Source organism: Cuculus canorus, chromosome 6 (genome assembly GCF_017976375.1).
Source record: "Cuculus canorus isolate bCucCan1 chromosome 6, bCucCan1.pri, whole genome shotgun sequence".
Lineage (NCBI taxonomy): Eukaryota > Metazoa > Chordata > Aves > Cuculiformes > Cuculidae > Cuculus > Cuculus canorus.
Window position 1 is genome coordinate 42,716,117 of NC_071406.1, and position 15,334 is coordinate 42,731,450.

The window sequence follows — 15,334 nt, forward strand, 5'->3', positions numbered from 1 at the left end:
GTAGAAAACTCAAAGATGATCATAAGCAGCACAGCCTGTGTGCTTGTAATAAATCTGACCCGCTCTGTTCTTGCCAACATACCCTGTGTGATGAACTTGCCCACTTCTGGCAGGTGAAAAAAGAGAAAAATCACAGCAGAATTTGTGTTTCATTAGGAGTCTACAGGGAACCCACTTTAGAAACCAAAGGACACTCTGGTATATTCATCCTGATGCAAATGATCCCTTCAGTGACAGGCATACCTGCAGAGATCCCCAGGATGCTCAGGAGAGCTGCCCTTTTAAAGGAGGGTCCATTCACAGAGGCAGCACCTTTTGGTACAAATTTGGCCAGGGTTCTTTTTTCCAGGAGTTACAGCTCAGGAAAGAAAGAACAGGATTCATTAGCAAGCCTTCTCACCGGCAGGCATGCCCTCCAAATTAAGAGCAGGTGGTTGCTTCTCCCTCTCCCAATCTGCATCACCTGCATTTGTATTTCTAAGGTGTTTTTTCTTCAGAAGACATTAACATTTCCTGGGTCAGAAGCAATCAAGAGATGCCATGAGCCAAAACTCTCTGTCAGGGGCTTTCTAAGCACCTCAGTGCGTGGCTCCAGCATGTAAGTAGAGTGAGAGAATTTCCTGCGCTACAGATCAATAAACCCTTGAAACAGTGACCAGCTACAGCAAATCCTCACCGGGGCACCTGGCAAACACAGAACACAGTTCAGCCTATAAAAAGGGTGTGTGTTATGCAGGAGATGAACAACCACATGCTAGTTCAGCCACCAAGGACAAAACCACCCCATCTGCCCTAAAATCCAGGATTTGGAGTCTGTCAGGCTGCAAGGCAGGACCTGTGAAGCCATAGCGTGTTTTACCCATATCTCTCTGCTCCTGGGCTCTCTTGCCAGGCTCTTTCCCATATGGACACACCTGCCGTGCGGCTCCACTGCTGTTGTCCCGAAAGCAAAGCCCGATGCATTGCAGGAGAACTCTGCAAAGGAACCAGAGAGGAGTCCAGTGGGATGGGAAGCACAAGCTGCAAAGGTAACCAAGCACCACAGTGGCCTTGTGAGGGAAAAAACCTGTGCTTCAGCCAGAGATTTTGGCAAAATCCATTTTTAAAATGCCTTCTCCAGAGCAGGGCATATTTGTGTGTGCGGATTTTTCCACTGAGGGCTTCCTCATTTTAGCCACATTTCCATAAGAGAGAAATGAAAAGGGACAGTTTCCCAGTCCATTCGAAACTGGTCAACAGAGTGGAGCCAAACACACACAGAGCAGGAATGGTGTATCTCAGCGTGACCTCTCCCTCCAACTCTTCTCTTGAACAAAACTGGTAAAATCACCCTGAATTTTGCCTCAGGTTTCGTTTCTTTGCTCCAGGTTCGGCTGGGTCTGTCTCCAGGAGTCAGGAATTAAGTAGCATAGCTATTCCAAAGTAAATCGCTCTACAATTGCTTTTCCATAACAAGACTATTGTTTTCTTAGGGCAAACCACTTTTATTCTTCAGGAAAGTGTCAGCGGGAGGAAAAGGCAGAGAAAACCTGGCTATGCTGCTATTCTGGAGCTATTATCATCAGGTGAAAAAGCCAGTGAGCTTCCCCTCTGCAGTGTTCGTGACCAGGCCAAGCTGGCAAACACGAATGACCTGCGTTTTAACTTTCCCCTGGTTCAGCTGAGGATGTCAGAGTTCCCTATAAATACCCATGGCTGGGGCTGGGGTGTGAGGAGAACACTCTGTCTCCAAACCGACAGGGCAGAGAAAACATGGACCTGCTCCAGTGACGGAGAAACGTCTATAATTAATGTAGTGGGAAAATTACACGTTTATATAGCCCCCCCAAACACAATAGCAGACATCCATTTCCTGCAGGGCTGTGGACACTTGCCAGCCCACAAATAAATCACAAAAACACAAAGCCAACAAGGAGGAAAAGAAAGGGGAATTATCACATAGGATGCAGCAGCCTTTTGTACCAGGAAAATAATCAGTGTCTCCACCAGACATCTATTGTTTATCAATAATATTCTCTAACGCTCCTGCCAGTGAGTCTCAACTGGGAAGAGATGTTCAGACTGAATGATGAACGTCTCCTTGGGTTTTGCAAGCTCCTGAAAACACAACCGACTGGTAGCTTGGAAGATGTATTGACCTGCCCCAGAAGTATTTGTGGGACTAAAACAAAACAAAAACAAAAAAAAACCCACAGCAGAACTGATATTAAATACAATTTGACATGCGTAAAAACTGGAATAAAACCAAAGTTCTCCACTTTGCTCCAGGAAGACAATGCCTGGTATGCAAGGACAGAGGTACTCAATGGTCTCGCAACACCTCCGGAAGGACCATGCCCAGGGATGCTGGGGGTTAAAAATAAATGAACAGTTTTAGTGAGGATTTGCAGTCCATTTTCCCTCCCATCATCTTTCCTTGTGGCGGTTTAATGGCAGGAGTTCCAACTTCACACACATTTGAGTCAATGAGAGCCTCTCTGCTGGTTTTCAACTGCCTTTAGCTCAAGCACTGGGATCATGACACCAGTTTTATGATTTCCCCTGTGGCTTACAAAGTTGGGCTTTATCAGCAACAGGAGACTGGAGAAGAAGGTCCATTGCAAGAGTTTCAGAAGCACAGTTCCATTTTTCTCCTTATCCTGAGGCTGTGCTAAATGAATTACAGGCACAAATCATAATTTCCAGAATACATTTTGGCTACAGCAATGCTGACAAATGCATGAGCACTGCTGAGTGTTTTTTGTTTCTGCCTCTGCTCCATGTGCTGTAGGATGAATGTTGCTGGCCAGATTCCTCATGGAAAGCACGCTGGTGCACCCTGGGGCTCTGGTTAGCAAGGGTCTCGTCACACAGGTCTCTGTGCCTAGCCCTGGTACCCGCTCTTTTAAGATTAAGGGGTTTTTTAATCAAAGTGTGTAGCTCGGGCACAGTGGACTCCAGCATAGGAGTTTGCCAACCTTTGTGAACAACTTGATCAAATAAATTTGAATGTTTTGTGGATTTTTCCCATTTATCTCCTTAGACTGTCAATTCTCAAGCTTCATGAAGAGGAGTGAAGCGATAACAAATTTATGGATGATTATCTTAGGTGAAATCTAAAGCTACTCTTATCTGCAGTTCTTAGATGGACAGCAGTTTTCCAGTGCAGAAGCAATGAGATAACTGCATTTGTGGGGTCCTTCACGGCTAGTGCGGGTCAAGTCTTGACGGGCTTCTTTCAAGTTTAGTTGGACCTGCTTTGGTGCAAGATTCATGAGAAGTTCCTCAAAATGTTTTACAGAGACAGGCTTTAGGTTGAAGTTCTGTAAATGGCACACAAACCCATCCTCTGCTGCTCAAGTAGAAGCTTCTCCACCATCTCTTTACATGCTAGAGGAACATTCAAATGTGATCTCTTGGGCTGAGGTTGGTTTATCTCACTGAGCATCCTTATTTCGCTGTATTGCCACCAGACCTCCATGAAAACTAGAGGTCTCGTGACCTGGAACAGCTAAAATGAAATTTCTCTCCCACATCAGGGTTATCAACTCAAAATCCTTACACTTCCTGTTCTTATTCTCTCATTCCTAAGAATCAGGAGGAAAATAGAGCTGGCACTTAGCAATGTCAGGGGATGGAGCAAAATGCTTCACCACACCTCAGACACGTGAGCTTTTGCTTTCTTTACTTGGACTGCTAAAAAAAAAGAAATAGAGAAATTGTATATGTTCACACACACACAAAAGTAAAACATTTGTTTAGGAGAAAATCACGCTCCTCTCGCTGATCATTGGCTGCCATTCAGGAGGTAGGGAGAACAGCCGCCGTTAATGCTGCTCCCTCTGCCTGTTCCTCAGTGATTTCTGCTTTTGTGTTTTGAACGACATACATAATTCTGATAAAGGTATTAGTGTATTTCTTGGACTGCATAATAAATTATTAAATGCAAAGCCCTCTACTTATGTACTTTGATGCTGAGAACTTAAACGCAAAACACTAAAGACATCCAAACTCTCAAGGTCCCCACAAAAGCTCTTTCCGTACTGCACAAATAAAGTGCCCGGATTGATTTGGCTGTATTTACGGGGTGCAGCTTTCAGGGGTGAGGGCAGGAATGGACATTTCCTGGATGTTTGTGAGGCACTTTGCTCCAAGCTGTTTGGAGTCCATGCTCCAGCAGCGAGCAGTGTCTGAGCACAGTGGCTCCCACAGTAATATCCTCTGAGCTGGGTGCATAGCAAGCTCCCTCTTGAGCTCATTATGACTAAGTGGCACACAGGAACCGATAAGCACATTCAGGATAAACACATCTGGAACCCGCTTGCTAGCTGCAAAGAAATGCTTATCAGCACACTTTTTCAGGGTAAAAATGGAGCAAAACTGAAATATGGCAAGCACACTTTAGAGTTTCCATTTGGGGAGGAGGGGAAGCTGTCCTCAAACCAGGGCACTCAAAGCAGCTTTGACTTCTTCAAACAGCAGATTAATTTTTTTATTTGTGTTTCTATTTTCTTTTAACGAATTACTACTCCTGGTTTGGCTTTGGTTTGTTCAAAACTATCATTTCTGAACTGGAATGAAACACTGAGATTTCCACAGCACCAAGCCTTGCTCTCTCCTCTGGCTCTGCCCAGGAACCAAGTGAGTTTCCGAGGGGCTTGGTAGGTCGCAGCTCACTCCAGATTACACCAGCCCTCAGGAACATCTATGTTTTCTTTCTGAAAAGAAAGATAACTGCTGCCCAACTCAACTCATCCCGCAATCATGTTGGACCACAGGTGGAAGTGGTCCAGCGCTGTGCATTCTGGAGTGCCATCTGCTCGCACCATCCCTCCTGCCTGCTGGCAGCTCTTGGCATCCACCTGTGATAGACAAGGGGCAAAGGGGCCAGGAAGACCCCAGCCCACAGCTCTGCACCCCACCCTGATGTAACTTTCCTTTGTGGGCATGGAGAACTTCAGGCTCTTCACTATAGGAAGGATGTTGAGGCTCTGGAGTGTGTCCAGAGAAGAGCAACGAAGCTGGTGAGGGGGCTGGAGAACAAGTCTGACGAGGAGCGGCTGAGAGAGCTGGGGTTGTTTAGCCTGGAGAAGAGGAGGCTGAGGGGAGACCTTATTGCTCTCTACAACTGCCTGAAAGGAAATTGTGGAAAGGAGGGAGCTGGGCTCTTCTCCCAAGTGACAGGGGACAGGACAAGAGGGAATGGCCTGAAGCTCCGTCAGGGGAGGGTCAGACTGGATATCAGGAAAAAAAAATTCACAGCAAGGGTGATGGGGCACTGGCAGAGGCTGCCCAGGGAGGGGGGGATTCACCATCCCTGGAGGTGTTTAAAAGACAGGTGGATGAGGTGCTCAGGGACATGGTTTAGTGGCAGATAGGAATTGTTGGACTCGATGATCCAAGAGGTCTTTTCCAACCTGGTGATTCTATGAACTGTTACCCTGTGTTGATCATGCCTCAGTCAGGGCTCCTTTGTTCTCCAAAATGAAAGCCAGGCTCACTCCAGTGCAGACATTGGGAGCCAAGGTCCTGGTCAGGGGGCAAAAGGTGCCGCCAGCCCCATGGCTGCATCTGTCCCTGGGCTGGGCAGCTGCCCGCAGCAGGTATGGGATGGCTGACAGCTAACACTGGTCCCATCCAGGCAGCTATGGTGGCACACATCAGATGACACATTCTCTACGAGTTCTTCCTCTTCCCCAAGCAACAACCAAGAGATTTTTTTTCCCCTCCTCCTTGAATATTCTCTTTCATATTTTGCCTCAAGCTCATTCTCCCGCCATTTCTGGGGCTGCTAACCCTTCCCTCACCTCTTTCACTACCAAAGGGATCCATGTGGATTCATCTTTTCTTCCAGCTGTGACTTCCTGTGGATTTACCCTTCCTCCATGTGAGAAGAGAGATTTTTTTAAAACAAAAAAAAAACCCTCAAAATCCCAAACTAAATCCCACCCCATGTCTGTAAGTCTCCAGACGAGGAACATGCTGCAGCTCACGTAACTACACAGACTTAGTTTAATGGCTGTCTTTAAAGAAGTAGTGGGATGATCCCGAGTCAGCAAGTGCTTGGTAATTCAGGGAACAGGTGTCAGAGCCTCGTACCTCTGTTTAGTGTCTCTATAGAGAAGGGGAGAATTTTAACAGGGTACAGTTCCAGCAAGAGGCAGCGCTCTCATGTTAGCTGAAAGCGATGTGAGGACAGATGGCACTCGTACACACGGCATCCAGGGCATGAAACCAGTGAAACCAATACTCAAGGTGGGCCAAGCAGAGAGGAAGAAACAGAGGCTATGCACAGAGGAGAAAGCTAGAATACTCTGTCTAGAGGGAAGGTGGAACGAGGAGTTTCAGAGAAGGATGAGGTGCATGAAAGCCAAGGGTTTACAGAGCCCAGGAGAACCGTGTACTGAAATTAGAACCCCTTCTTTGCTTGCAAACGCCAAACCAAGGAGAGGGCAGTAGGAAAAACAATGCAGCTGGGAAAGAACAATGCTTAGTTCGCTGATCATCAAACACAGTGCTTCTAAATGGGATGGTTACCAAAGGCCCTTGTGCACACGCATGGCAGGGCAGGGGATGTGTGGCACCGCTTCTGCCTGGGGCGTAGGCACAGAGCAAACCACCCAGCTGCTGGGTCACGGAGAAAAGAGTGAACCCCAGGGAGCCGAGGGACACAGGGAGCCTATCCAGAGTCAGCAGAGCTATAAGGCATTTCCACTGCAACGCTTAGCGCCCCTTCATGAAAAGATAGACTGAAAAACATTTTTGGGTCATGAATGGATAATAAATAAACCAAGTTAATAAAATGCAAGTGTGAAGCCTGGACACAAGGATGCTAAACTGCGTCTGGGGTGGAGCCTGCAATGAGACCAGCAAAGGCACCCAGAGCATCCTTTCTCACCATGAGTCTTTCTTGGTTACACCACATTGTGGACCCTCAACACCCCCCATATGGCCCAGGTTGAACACGGCTGCAGGAGCTGCGCTGCCCCAGGAACAGAGTGGTCTCAAACATCTGCAAGGGTTTCACCCCTCCACCCCAGGATAAACCTGCAGAGTTCAGAGCAGCGCTCAACTGCAGCTTGGAAATCTTCAGCATGGCAGGCACACCTACAGAGTCAAACTAAAAAGAGCACCTTTTCCTCTTCACTTCTATAAACAGGAAGAAAAAAAACTACCAGAAAATGGTTTAGGCTAATCCTAAAAGTAAAGTTCATATTTTTCAGCTAGATTTCAAAAGCAAAGCCTCTGATCTGAAACGTTTCATTTTACATTAAATCTTTTGCTTTGCTTTTAGCTTCTTGGAAACTTTAAGGAAATGTGCCAATTTTAAAATAAAACAATAGTTTAAGTTCTGGATTTTTTTTTTCACAGCCTCCTGTAATTTCTCTCTTTTTTTTTTCCTCAGTAACTGTGTAAGCAAGCAGATCACAAACACGTTGGCACAGTGATTCTAGCTAACAAAAGCCGTAGGACATTGCCCAGGCCATATCTTTGTCACTTTGTGTAGTAAGTGGACCAGACCTGGGAGGTGAAGGGCCATCATGCCACAGTGCAAGGTGGAGGGTCTGCCTTTGGCTGCTTTCCCCAGGTAAAACAACAGCTCAGGCTGGAGGCTGCTACATCCATACCCCAACCGCTATTCTCCCTTTGGGGCATCACTTGAGGATACTGGAGCAAAGCCCATCCCTTCCAAAAGCCCTCACTGGCTGAGAAAAGCCTACATGTGTCAGCCCAGGGACTTGTGACAGGATCTTGTCTGCTTTAGCCATGCCCATGTGGCCCATCTGTGCCATTTGGGTCATAAGGTGTTTTCACATGCCCCAGTGCTCCAAGGAACTGGCTTGCTATTGGATTTAGTAGTTGGCTGAAACCAGCTCTTGACTTGGTCTTCAGCAGCTCTCCCACATCAAGAAGTTTAAACGATGACCTGACAAGCCAGGGGCATTGGTTGCCTGTGAATAAGAGGATCAAAGCCCTGCAGCAGCAAAGTGATTCTAAGACAAATCCCACTGAACCTCTGGCTTGAAGAGAGATTCGAGAAGAGCTGAAGAAGAACAACCCCTGAAGAAGTCCAAGATGTCCCAAAATGTCACATTCTGGGGTGACCTGTATAACAAAATAACAGTCTGCTGCCCTTGGAAGTTGCATTTTTTCCAGCTGTAAAATGTTTATCAGGAAAAAAGCCCCACTTTACAATTAAGCCATTTCAGAAAGCACAGTGTTTGCTCAGCCAGGTGGCTGTTTTTTACCACAGAGCAGGCTTCTTAGTTTAAAGATCTGCCAGTTCCAGGGTAGAAACAACCCCTCCCTTTCATACCAAATACCCTTCAGTTGCCTTTAACCTCATTTAAGAACAATACCAGTCACACTGTGTTTTCTTTTGCTTTCCTGGTTTATCCACTTGGGGTTTTGATTATGATCTCATAAAAGAGTGGGAGGCTACTACTAACCTTTAATTGATACAGTAAAAAATAGTCCTGGGGTACATATGGAAAGTCACTACTTTGCATAGGGCAACAATTACCCTCTAAACCTGAATAACTCCGCTGTACCGTGTACACGTCTTTGCTTTTGACACTACAGAAAGCCAGGATCAAATCATCAGAAAGCAAGAAACACAAGGAGACACAGAGACATGTCACACTGCCATCTGGAAAAGACAACCCAACTATTTATTTCTTCCTCTGACTGAGCCATGTTGCTATACTCCTGAGGTGCACAGTGCTCCATCACGTGGCATCCCAGCCACCATGGCCAGAAACAGCTGAGTTAAAGGCGTAAAGAGGAGATCTGGAGCCTATAGCAGTTCAGAATTCACAAATGCAAGCTAAACTTACACTCCTGCTTCACCTGCTTGCGGGACATTCAGAAGGCCCCTGGGTACCACATAGCAAGTGGAGGTTGTGCATCCCCTGCAGGCTTCTTACAGAAACATACCATTCCAGCCAAGTGTCTCAAAAAAGATGCTTTCCACTAGAGTATCTGCTTACCTTATGAAACCTCCCTCATATCTGCTTAGCCTGACCAAAAAGAACAAATAGGCTGCATCATTTCACATGTCTCTGCAAGATCCTCAGGGCTGGCAGTGGAAATTTCAATTGGCATGTGAAAGGATTTTCCCTTTCTAATAGTTCCAAAAGTCTCAGAAAGCACTGGCCTCACGCTGCCATCACCAGCACTGACTGTGCCTTTGTCCTTGATGGAGGGCCACAAAGGTGATCTGAGGGCTGGAGCAGCTCCCGTACGAGGACAGCCTGAGAGGGTCGGGGTTGTTCAACCTAGAGACGGCTCCAGGGAGACTTTAGAGCAGCTTCCAGTACTGAAAGGGGCTGCAGGAAAGCTGAGGAGGGGCTCTTTATCAGGGAGCACAGGGATAGGACAAGGAGGAACAGTTTTAAGCTGAATGAGGTGAGATTTAGGTGAGATATCAAGAAGAAATATTTTCCTGCGGAGGTGGTGAGGCGCTGGCGCAGGTTGCCCAGAGCAGTGGTGGCTGTCCCATCACTGGAGGGGTTCAAGGACAGGCTGGATGGGGCTTGGAGCAACCTGATCCAGTGGGAGGTTGGAACTGGATGAGCTTTAAGGTCCCTTCCAACACAAGCCGTTCTATGATTCTATGGTTCACAGAAAGAAAAAATGTTAATTTTCTTTTCCTTCTTCAATTAGGTTGTCCTCAGCCCAATCCCTCTGAACTCCAGGGACTTCTTCCCAAGGAGAAACTTCTTTTTGATTTTCATCAAGATATTAAAGAAAGCGATAAGCAGCAGAAGGTAAAGGACAAGAAGAGAGCAGGCTACTTTTTCCACATGTTTTTGGAGGGATTAAATTGACGTGAAACACAAACATTGTTTACAAGACTGGAGCAAACCTTTTTGCAGATATATATCAATTTGATTTCAATTGAAAGAAAAATATTTAGGGCAAATTAAAAGAGGCAGAACATCATGATGTTTTCTAGATAAAAATGTTTTGGTTACTTTATCCTGTTCTTCCAGCAGGTTTTGTACCATTGTGTTCAGCTGCCGACTTTGGAATTTCAACCAGTTTCAAAGGCAACCCGAGTCTCAGGATGGATTTGCAAGGCTGGCACCGGGTTTGCCTTATCCTTTGAGCACATCATTAAGAAGCGAATGACCTCGTGTCCTGCTGTGGAGGCCATTTTCAGATGATAGCCCTATTAGGAAGCCACATTTCATGATGAGCAGAAGGGTTGATGGAAGCCACTTAGAAATCAGAGGACTGCACAGCTCATCTTAAAGCACTCACATGTCTGGGTTTGAGGCAGGTGACAATAATAAGCAGTGATAAACGAACATCAGGCTGTGTTCACAGAAAATGTCTCATCTTGGCCATCTTGCAGGCACACTGCCAACAGGGATGCATTAGTCCCTTGTCACGGTTTAGCCCTGCGCAGACAAATTTTGGCAGCTAAAACCATGGAGTTGAGCCTCCAGAATCCCTTCCCCATCACCGCCCCACAGGGAAAGAGAAGAGAGAAATGAGAGCAAAAAAAACTTGCGGGTTGGAAGCTAAAATTACAGCTTTGATAAAATGATAATAATAATAATAATAATGAAAATATTCAGAAAATTAATAAAATATATACAAATACATGAGGTCATGCCCCCACTCCACCCCTCAATCACTGTACATCACCAAAAATACTGCAGGGCAGACACGAGGGAATGGGTCCATGGCCAGGAGGGAGCTGGGCTCAGGAACTGGATTCAGAAGCACATGGATCTCGGGTCAGGAACAATCAGACAGATGAGGTCCTCAATGGACATCGCCCATCAAAGAAGAGAGCGAGACCTTCGTGGTCTTTGAAGCTTATACAGAGTATGATATATATGGGATGGAATACTCTGTTGGTCAGTTTAGGAGACCCACCTGCCCTGTTTATCCCTCCTTTTCCACCAGCTCAAGTATGGCCTTGGTTAAGTACAAGCATTGACCTTTTTGCACATGAATGCCCTGTATTATCACTTTTATTGAGGAACACTGTCAAAAACATGCAGTTAGTTTTGGGAGAAGGGAGTTACTTACAGCAACTTTGTGATTAACTATCACAAAATTGACTAATTTAGCTCAAACCACAAGATCTCTGTTGTCAAAGTTGCTCTGTTTGACACACAAAAAAAAAATAAATATTCCCTTGGTCAAATTTAATGAATATGTGATGCCTGGGTAGGAAATGGAGGCATGTGTCCCAGCCTGGACCACTGGGAGCCCTTGCAGCTTTCTAGATATGACAAGGTCTTTTTCCATCTCTTGCTGTTTCCCTACACCATTAAGTGATTGCCTGTGCTCAGGTGGGCTGTGGTTCCCACCAGGCACTTGGAGACCTAACACTTAGCAGCAAAAGCAATTAGAATAAAGCAGTACTCCCTAGGAGACCTAAACTGTCACAACAGGCTTGATTCACAGCAAATGGCACCTAACCCACAGCGAGCTTGTTAGTATGTCCAGCCTTACCCACAAAGTACAGGTGTCATGGTTATGCCCCGAGCTGGCTAATTTTGGCAGCTAAAACCATGGAGTTAGAGTCTCAATTGCCTTCCCCTCACCCCCAGGGAAAAGGGAAAGGAAAATGAGAGGAAAAAGACTTGTGGGTTGGAAACGAAAACTACAGTTTTGAGATGTAAGCATGAATGCTCTCTTCAACTGATGTTTGCAGAAGCAAAATTAAATGAGCCCTGATGGCCAGATTCAACAAGACGCAGATAAAAATAGAGAAAGAGTCTCCCAGTACCCTACAGGACAAGGGTTTGACTTCAGTAGATGTTGCTTGATCTGGAACAGCCTGATGTCCACTACGGCTTATGTTTTCACTTGCTAGAGGAGGCTTTCTGGATAAGTTAGTGCCTCTCCCTCATCTCCTTTGCTGTATTTTCCTTTCAGCCCCTTCCAGTACCCTAGGCATCAGCTCATTGCTTGCTCACTATTACCTGTCCATCACTACTAACAAGAAATAGATGTATGACTGTACATATCTGGCTGTAGCACCAGCTGACTTGGGGAGGTTGTTTGGTTTAAGAGCACTTTTAAAAGAACTCATACAGCACCACCAATTTTCTTGTATCTTCTGAACACTGACATTTCCCTTCATTTGTGAATTCTCCAATTATCCTTAATAAAACAAAAAATATATATTTCTCCCCTTTTGTAGCTCGCTCGTGTATTTTGCAGGTCTCCTGGTTGTTGCTTATTCTTCGTGATAATGACTCAACAAGAAAGCTTTAGCATATTACAAGGGCAGACTTTGGTCACTGGGATGTTTAGCCTGTGTCTGACACATGGCTTTTGGGGGCAGAGGGTTTCATTTGTTGTGTCTGAGACCATTGCCCTGAATATTTCCTACTCCTCTCAATTTTCCCAGACTTTATATGATCCCAGCGGGCCTTTCACATTCCCTCTAGTTTAACTGCAGTAGAGTCCAAAACTTGCATTGCCTCTTCTAGTGCCTAATAAAGTCCCATGAGAACAGCGGCTTTTTGTGTGAGGTTAACTTTCTCTGTCTTAAGGATGATCCTAAACTTTAGCCTGACTTTTGCTTTTGGCTCCTCTCCTAGGACTTTTATCCATGAAACCCTCTCAACATGTTCCACTTGCTCAGCTGGGGAATTCAGCACTGCAGTATCTTGCATTGCAGATTATTTTTAGGGATGATCAAATCAAGACAGATAAAATAAGAAACAAGCTGAATCTTTGCTAGAGCTGACTACAAAATACTGTGACTTACCAGTGCTTGGTCTCATGGTCAGAGTGGAATTCCTGATCCAAGAAATAAGAAAATGTATTATTGGCGGACCTGATTCAAAGTGGGGGTTTGAACCTGGCAACCCTACCAAATTAGTCTCTCCCTGGTATCTTGCTTCCTGGGTATCAACTACCTCCTGCTTATGAGTGAGAGAAGTTCCAGGTGGAGGCAGCCTGTGGCCTCTCAAGGGGAGGTGCAACAACAAGCAGTGGTGCCCCGCAGCACACCAGATGAACTGAAGAACACTGGCCAAGTGATTTGTGTGCCCACACAGAGAGGGTTGAGTTGGTGTGATACAATAGGCAGCCCCCCATTCCAGTCCAAAAAAACAATTGAAGGAAAGCACAACTTAACTGGGATCATTTTCTTGGTTGGTGTCGTTGGGTTCAGCCATAATTGCTCTCTGATGTAGTTCTTTCCCACCACAAGGGACAACACTACCTACTGAAAAAACAAGGTCTCACATGGGCAAGTTCCTTTCAGTGTCTTGTTGTCCACAAGCTTTCTTGGACAGCAAGAGCACACCTTGATATAGAAGCAGTCAAACAGGACAAGGATGCATCAACAGCCCTTGACAGCTCAATTGTGCTTGCCTACCAACACCCAATCAGCAGCACAATTAGTTTTAGGAAAAAAAAAAGGGGAGATTACATAGGTCATTGCAGTCATCTGCATGATGAAATACCAAATTAATTCCAAAATTCATTTCAAGTCAAGGAATCATCATCCTTAGCTGTGAAGGACAATGACGGCCAGCAAGACCGGTGATGTGCTCCTGAATTTCACTTACACTCTTTAACAAGTGATTATCAGATCTTTAATAAACTCATCAGGGATGTCAGACCACAGCACTCACCCTCCAGCACTTTATTGAAAGAAAAGACTAGCAGAAAGCAGTGAGACATACCTCTCTGTGTCATATGCCAAGACTTAAGAAAACTGTTTCAGGGGAAATTCCAGAGCACAGTTCTGCAGGAACGTGAAGGACAAAACCTGACTTTTTTTCACTGATGTGAGGAAACAGGCTTTGCTCTTAACTGGTCAGTGTTGCCTGGGGAAAGAAAAGAAAAAAACCCCACCACTGAAGAACAAAAGAACTAGTCTAAACCAGGCCCCTAAAGGCATTTATTTTTAAGAACATGGTTTTCCCTTTTTTTGTTTCAGGTTGACTATTGCCAACAGTATTTCAGCTTGTGCTGTGCCTGCTGACCTACCGCATTTAGCCTACTTACACTAATTAAACTTTAATTAAGTTTATTAGGTGTTCATCTGACATCAAAAGTAAGTCAAAGTTTTGGCTGGGGTCTAGCGTGACCAGGCAGTTCTGGTTTACATAATTTTATAATATATTTATATAAAAGGTATTTTAAAAGTGTAGGTCACTCCCAACCTACTCATCATAACCTTTCCTCGAGCCATTACAAGTCTACAGTTTCACTTCGGGCTGGCCTTACAAGGAGTGGCACTTCTTGGTTTGCTGTTACTCTTGGTGTAACAGAGTCCTCAAGAAACCAACTTGTGTTTTAGGACACTCCCGTGAGTCCAGGCCCATCAGATACCTCAGGTCTCTCCTTGTAGGCTACAGTCATGTCTTGTCATGCCTCTACTTCTTAAAAAAATTATAGAAAGGACTCTTCTTCAGTGCCACCCAACCAGTGCAGAGTGAATCCTCTGCTCTGTGCACGGACAGTTGTTTCCCAATCAGCCTAAAAAATTGTTCGAATAACTCAAGCCAAGTTTCCTGACAAGTCAGTTATTTCCCCATTTCCTCTCCTTTCTCCCTTCAAAATAAATTCCCCTGCGTCCCAGGAAATGTGCCGCCACTACAAGTTTCTCATGTAACACTTTGAACAAGTGGATCGTGCCCACCCCTCACAAGCCACTGACATATTAACGAGTGTTCTGAAAGGTCTCATTAAAAAAACAAAAGTGCCATCCTCAGGTAATAGCATTGCTCTTCTTTAATTTCTGTAAGATGAGCTGGGAAAGTGAAAGTAAGCTACGTGTAAGTACCTCAAAGATCAGTACTTTGTTGTTTGGCATCCAGAATTGTCCTGTTATATGGTCCACTGCATTCTCACCTTCAACAAAAGTTAATTAGCCCTTTATCCTGGGAAAGCTGCTGATCCTAGAAGTCTTACTTTAAAACTGCTTGAGCAAAACTCCCACAGGAGTGAGCCCTGCAGCCCAGCGCACCAAGGGAATGCAGACTGAGCACGGCACAACCCATCTTCCAATTCCCAGCAGCATCATGGCACAAGGCACTGGCACAGCATTTGACCCCAGAAGGTTTTCAGCCCGAGGTCCTTCTGCAAGTCTTCTGCTTTGCTAGCCTTGCCAGCTGCATCAGGAATGTGCACCCGCACAAATTGAGAGGGCAATCCTGCTTGTGCTGGTCTTGGGTCCGCTCGCTCCTCCAGGTTATGGGCATGCCAGCATCATCCTCAGCTGTCTCAAAAGACACCCCCCCTCCCTCCATCACTGGAATCCACACTGCTACCCAAAACCCTTACTCACAGACACAGCCAGAATAACTGCACCACCCTTGAGATCACCCGGCAGCAGTTCACACAACCCACAGTTTATTTAGCTATC

The 15,334-nt window shown here is 45.5% G+C and overlaps 1 long non-coding RNA gene across 4 annotated transcripts in view; it reads right to left on the minus strand.

Annotated features, from left to right (window-relative positions):
- Positions 1-15,334, minus strand: part of LOC128852569 (uncharacterized) — a 54,157-nt gene that overhangs the window by 17,537 nt on the left and 21,286 nt on the right. Inside the window, exon 1 of one of the 4 annotated variants that reach the window (XR_008450523.1) lies at positions 13,647-13,786. The exons of the other annotated variants lie outside the window; for them this stretch is intronic. This is a non-coding gene — a long non-coding RNA (uncharacterized LOC128852569). Of the gene's footprint in view, positions 1-13,646; positions 13,787-15,334 lie in introns of those variants that run through there. 4 annotated transcript variants of the gene reach the window in all.